The sequence below is a fragment of the Calidris pugnax genome, unplaced genomic scaffold (genome assembly GCF_001431845.1).
Source record: "Calidris pugnax isolate Ruff unplaced genomic scaffold, ASM143184v1 scaffold2, whole genome shotgun sequence".
Classification (NCBI taxonomy): domain Eukaryota; kingdom Metazoa; phylum Chordata; class Aves; order Charadriiformes; family Scolopacidae; genus Calidris; species Calidris pugnax.
This window is the reverse complement of record NW_015090766.1, coordinates 553,603-559,784: the sequence shown is the minus strand read 5'-3', so window position 1 is coordinate 559,784 and position 6,182 is coordinate 553,603.

Genomic DNA, 6,182 nt, shown 5'->3' with positions numbered 1-6,182 from the left:
TTTCCTGTACTACTTAATGTGTTCACAAAATGTACTGGGAACCTGATTTGCCTCATGTGCAAAGCAGTTTTATTTGCTGGGCTTCACCTTGATTTGTGCAATTTAGACATGGTGTAAAATCTGATTCCTCATGCAGACCCCAACTTCAAGGATCATTACTGGTTAGAAAAGCGCTTTAAACACATTTGAAGTTACACAACTACCAGTGCAGACAAAGGACGTAAAATTCAAATTTTTGATGGGAGTGTTAAAAATCAGAAAAAAGAAGAAAAGGAACTATAAAACCAGCCAAAACTGGTCTAAGCACTTTCATCTGTTTTAAAGTGCATGTGCAGCAGCCATGGAAACAGGCCGTTACTGCAGGCGAGTTCTGCCTGTCAGTGTCCAAATTCCACCCAGTAACAAGAGCAGTATATTCCAGTAGGTGTGTGCTGGGGGTACTTCGCTGCACACTCGGTTAAGCAAGGCTTTTGGGATACTGAGAGCTCTTCAACGCCTGGCTCTGAAGAGCTTGTTGGACTGGCCACCTGGCAGCTGATGCTAATACAGTTTTTGTATATTTTATGACTACTGGTACAGTAATGACAGCCTTTTACTCTTGTTTTTATCCTCCCTGCAATGATAAGCTTGAAAATACGTGACTGCTTCTAGCATTGGACTGTATTTTGAACTGGAGCCCTACTAACGGTTCATTTAGATAAATATTATTAAAAAGAGGAGCTGTTCAAGCTATAAGTAGGCAGTACCTCTTTTCTCCACCTGTCAACACTGTCTGCAAATATACCTCTACCTACCTACAAAAAGATTTTTTATTTTTTTTTAATGGACAAATGTGCTTTGGTACATTCTCTGTCTATGCAATAGACAAATACAGCCAGGAGAGCAGAGCTCTGATTTTCATCTTGATTAGGAGATGCAGAGTACCTTTATTTGGATTACTAACTCACTGGTGCTGGAATGTTTATTTTTAATTCATCACAGACCGGGGAGATACATGGATGTGGCACCCACTCTGCATTCAGCAACAGACAATCAAGTTCCTGGAGTACCGAATTAACTGTAGACATGTGAAACCACCAGTTGTGTCACATGCAAAACCTGTTAGTCTTTCAGCGGTGTGAGCTGCAGGGTTCTCCATGGCTGCTAGCAAGCCTGGAAGCTTACCGCACAGATTGTGTGAAAGCAACTAGAGAGAAACAGTAGTCAAAGAAATATTTGGGAACAAACTTCGTCCTCAGGGGAGAGAGAATCCTTGGAGAGGCAGCATGGGAAACTCTGCCTGCTGCAGTTTTCCTGACAACAGCGTTAGAAAAACAGGACTGCCTACATGTTCCCTGAAGAGTGTACCAAAGGAACGTTTCAGTCCCTACTGGCAAAAACATGTTGGCAAGTCCCATGACTTACTGAATGGTGATAATCATCTCACTGAGTTTGTACGCTCTGAATCAAAGGCTGGGAGCTGACATTTGCCTACATGGTAGTTGTCTTGTGTGGACTAAAATCCATGTAAAGTTTGCTCCAGTTAGCAACTTTCAAGCGTGGTATTGTGCAATCCAGTTCAACTTGGACAAATGCTGATAGATCTTTGAGCTTCCAGGTGAGCATCTGCAGGAAGTTCGCTAAGAAGTTTGTACAGTGAATTCAACTCATCATTCCCTGCTGGAAGGGAGCGTGGTGATGTTCTTCCCATACTTACCTCTGAGTCTTTGCTGACTGAGTCTCTACTGAACTTCAGCAGTGGAAGAAAATGTGTACTTGACTTGCCCCTGCTCCCCCTATGAGCCATGGTTGTGACTCCCCTCACAATGACACCCATGGCATTTGGAGGCCAACCGGACCACCCGTGCCATGCAAGCTACACCCCTGCAGATTTTGGTAGGACTTTAGGTCTTTTTGCTGGGGTAGTTGTGGCCATATATATCGCTGGTAACTCTCCATTTTTTAGTGGATTTGGAGTGAGAGCATGTTTGCCTCACAATAGAAATTCCCTTTGAAGTACAAACATTAAAATCCAGAGTACTTTGGTACTACTGTCAAGTAATGTCACATTTTACAGAACTTGTTGCCTTCTCAATCATGCAACAAATATGCGACACTTTTGTGATGTAAAGGAAAGTAGGAACCCTATGTGAATTAAGGTTTCAGCTTCTGGCTCAACTCTTCCCTCACTGCAATCAGTAGAACTTTTGCTATTTAAATATTTTTTTTTTGTAAAGTATTCATCTTTAAATGCTCTTAGGGTTTTTTAGTACAGTAATAAGCATTATAAAAATATGCATTGATATTTTATATACTGTTTTCAAATTACTGTTGTCATATTCAGGTAAGAGACCTTTTATTTCAAGATGCAGAAACCTCCATTTTCTCTACATTGTTTTTTGCAATAAAGTGAAATTGATTTTTTTTTCTATTCCAAAAAAGATTGAAACAAAAGCAACCCCTAGGAGTGGGATCTCTCCATATACATAATATTTTATGAACTTGTTTGTCTTCATATTTTGAGTGCTGCCCGATATGCCCAGCTCTATTCAATTAGCTTATGCTAATTTCAGCTTGGCTTCTGGATACATTTTACACAAATACAGAGTGCCATTGAAGAAAACAAAGTATATGCACAAAAAATTTGAGGTCTTGGTACAAACTAGTTGTTTATTTGGTGAACTGGGTCCTTCAAAAGTCACCCACACCTTCTCCTGTGCAAGGGGACCTTTAGGACACCCAGGAAGCTAGCTTTCCTTTGGACTTTGTGACTTGAAAAGAAAACTCACACTTCCCTGATTATACTAAACTGCTCCCTGAAATATTGGTTCACTGCTAGCTCAAACCCCACCTTCCACTCCTTAGGATATACTCCAGAGAAGCCTAATGTCCACATCATCTCTCTTGAACTGAAATATTTTAGAGTTGGAGATCCTAATCCTGTTGTGGAACTGATTGAAATCTAAACTGTCCTAGACTTCATTCATGTTAATTAAGTTGCTGTTGTTTGCCTGTGGCAGTGTGGTCTCTGTGAGTCCCAGCCACAGCGAAGGGCTGTGCGTGCTGTAGGGCCTGACCGTGAGCGAGAACCTCGCAAGGAGCCCAAGCCCAAGGTGAAAGGCAGGTGTGGGCCTGGGAGAAGGAGGTTAGTCTGTCATGCAGATCACCCCTGCAGGGACAGTGAATCGAGTATCTGCTCTCCCTGTGCTGGAACCCAAGGTCTGGCTCAAGGCAGGTGTGTTTACAGCTCCAGCAGCTGCATTTATGGATTAACCTTTGAGCATTTGGAAAAAAAAAATATATATTTGTGCTTGTTTAAATTATAAACATTAACCTAAAGAACTAAAGTTGCTGTGACAACCAGTCACGGAAGGAAAAACACTTGACTGTTACATTCAGCAATTTGGCTCCATGCAGAATTGCCCAGGAATCAAAGTACTACTCAAGCTCATTAGTGCTCTCTGCTATCCCTGAATGTTAACTTCCTATCTGGCAGCAATTCCTAAGTAAATCGGAAGTACAGGCTGCTGTCCCTTACTCCATCCAGATGTACTCATCCCAAAGCAAATTCGTTCAGTCACTGGCGAGATGAACAAAGAACGAGAAGGTGGCTTTTGCGCTGAGTGGCGACAGTCCTGAGACTGAGGGACCTCAAACGCACCCCAAGCATTGTGCCTACCCACCAGCATTCTCCCTTGCAGCCATAACTACCTGGTGTTGACATCTCCCATCAGATCTCCCCAGCTCTGCAGCACGAGGCCAGATGAGTGCTTGGACAGACGTCCCGCTGTGGTCTCGGCCCATAACCTTCCACTGAGTCAGCAGTGGGTAGGACTACAAGCAGTGTGGCTTTTTTTTTTTTTTTAACGCTCCATCAGCTCAGCGTCTACTAGTAACTGAACTGAATTTATCTATGCATTGCTTGGTCTTTTCTAATATTGGCTGTGCTACTTAATGCCAGTTTCTCAAGTGCCTGAATTTTCAGGTGATCTTTGCAAATCCCAGCTGCGTCCCAGGCGCTGTTTGGCCTCCAAGATATGGCAAAAAGAGGTGCGCTCAGTCAAGCATGGCTGTTGAAATACATTTGCGGATTTTTCTGTATAACATGTAATTGTATGAGACATTTAAGAGCCTCCTATTTGTGGAAAAAAAAAAAAAGGCCTATGATGCTTTTTCAATAAGGAAAGAATGTCAGTCCTTATATCTCATGCAAAGCCCATCTGATGGATTAACATTCTGCAGTTCCGACTGGGCAGAGTGTTTGCTTTCACTGCCTGCTTGTTGGTTTGTTTGTTTTTTTTTTTTCGTGTGGGGTGGAGTATTTGTTTTTGATTATTTCATTTATTTGGTGACTTCCTGCTAGACGGCTGCCGTATTCTGTGCTAGTTGTGACTGTATTTCTGTGGTAACTGAAAAATAGAAATCTGTTACTTGTCTCACAGAGCTCTCAGGCACCTCCAGTCTGCATGGTATAGAGAATCACAGAAGGAACTAAAGTGTCAAAAAAGACATGAGTGACCTGTCTTTATAGCAGGTAAGTAAAATTCTGCTGAGGTCTGTGCTCCTGCAGGTGTGCTGGTGTCGGCACACACCAGTTCACACTTGCTGTGTAACAGTTGGGAGATGCGAGCTTGGCACCGCAGTCATCTCTGTGTCTGTAACTTTGAGAACTCCTGGGAATCTCAGCTGTCTCCACCTGGTCCTGAAAGCAAAGCAAAAAGCCCTCTGGCAGTGGTTGAGCAGACTTTGACCTGCTCCCTGAGGCTTCATCATTGGGTCAGCTACTTCTTCCAGGTCCTCTTTTGGATGGAGAAGGGTGTGCTGCAGAGACTGAAGGGAAAGGTAAAATATCCTTAGGACGAAAAGGCTCAGAAAGAAAAAAGATGCATTTTTCTACTGTAGGCAGGAAAATCTGTGTTGCCTGAGAGTCAATCCACACGTGGGCTGAAATCCTGCTTCTGCTGAGTTCCCAGGCTGCAGGACTGTAGGACAAAAAGTGTTATTTTACTATTAATGAGTGGGTGTCCACAAGTGGTGTCTCGGCTGATAAGGACCTTCTTCCATACTTTGTGGGCTGACTATGGCTATTGAAGTGAATGATCTGTTTTAAGTACTCCCAGGTTTGCTTTGCTATTCACTATGCAACTGGAAGCATTTATCATTTACGAGAAGAATATACTTATAGTTTTCCTTTTATGTTCCACATTAAAGGACTTTGCATATTTATTAGCTGACGGCAGTGAGCATTATATACTTCTCATTTGTTTGTGGTTGTCTGTGTTTCCTGCTGTTAGCAGCCCAGCAGAAACCCAAAGGAAGGGTTTCCAGGAGTAGCGGCACTTGGGCTTCTCCATTGGATTTTCAAAAGAGCATTACATTCACGTAGCAAGATTTTCAAAATACGAACATTTATAGACGACAGCTGGGCAAAATGATTGAAATGCACCTTGTGTGCAGCTGCCAGTACTTTTTTTTTTTTTTTTGGTCTCTTTGTAGACTCTCAGTCACATCCCATTTTGCGCTGTTTTCCATTTCACACTGGGAAAGGAAGTGCCCCTTTTTCAGCAGGGTGCTGATCCCCGTTTCAAGGCTGGTCAGTTTCAGTGCTGGCTTCCCGCAAAGTTTCGCACAAGCGTGCGCAGCCTTCTGTGGTGGAGAATGTGACAGCGAAGGCACTATTTTCTACATTTTCCATACCATTTGCTGTATTCTCTTTCCCACTTGCACAACAAATGGGATGAGACCGCTCCTCCCGACCGGACCACTCTTTTTTCCCCAGTGAAACAAGTTTGCAGGACTTGCACTCTTACATGAAGTTGCATTATGTTTTCTTCTGTTTCCTTGCACTGCGCCCATCTTTTTTTTTTTGGTAATTTTTATTATATCTATAGCAAATTTCATTTATTTATTTATTTATTTACTTTATTCATCAGAGTGCTTGCCCTGCGTCGGGGCTGTGTTGGGGTACCCCGGACCCCCAGGCTTTGGGCGGGCAGCGTGGGGACGTGACTCCCCGCCAAAGTTGAGGGGGGGGATGCCCGTGTGTCCCTTCCCCCCCCTCGGCACTTCGCGGGACCCACCTCCCCTTGCCCCATCACTCCCCACGCCAGTACCAGTGTCTCAGGTGCACCCTGACCCCGCTTCCCCCCGGGGGATGCCCGTTTTTCCCGCAGCCCCGTAGGGAGCGGGTCGGTGGGGCGGAG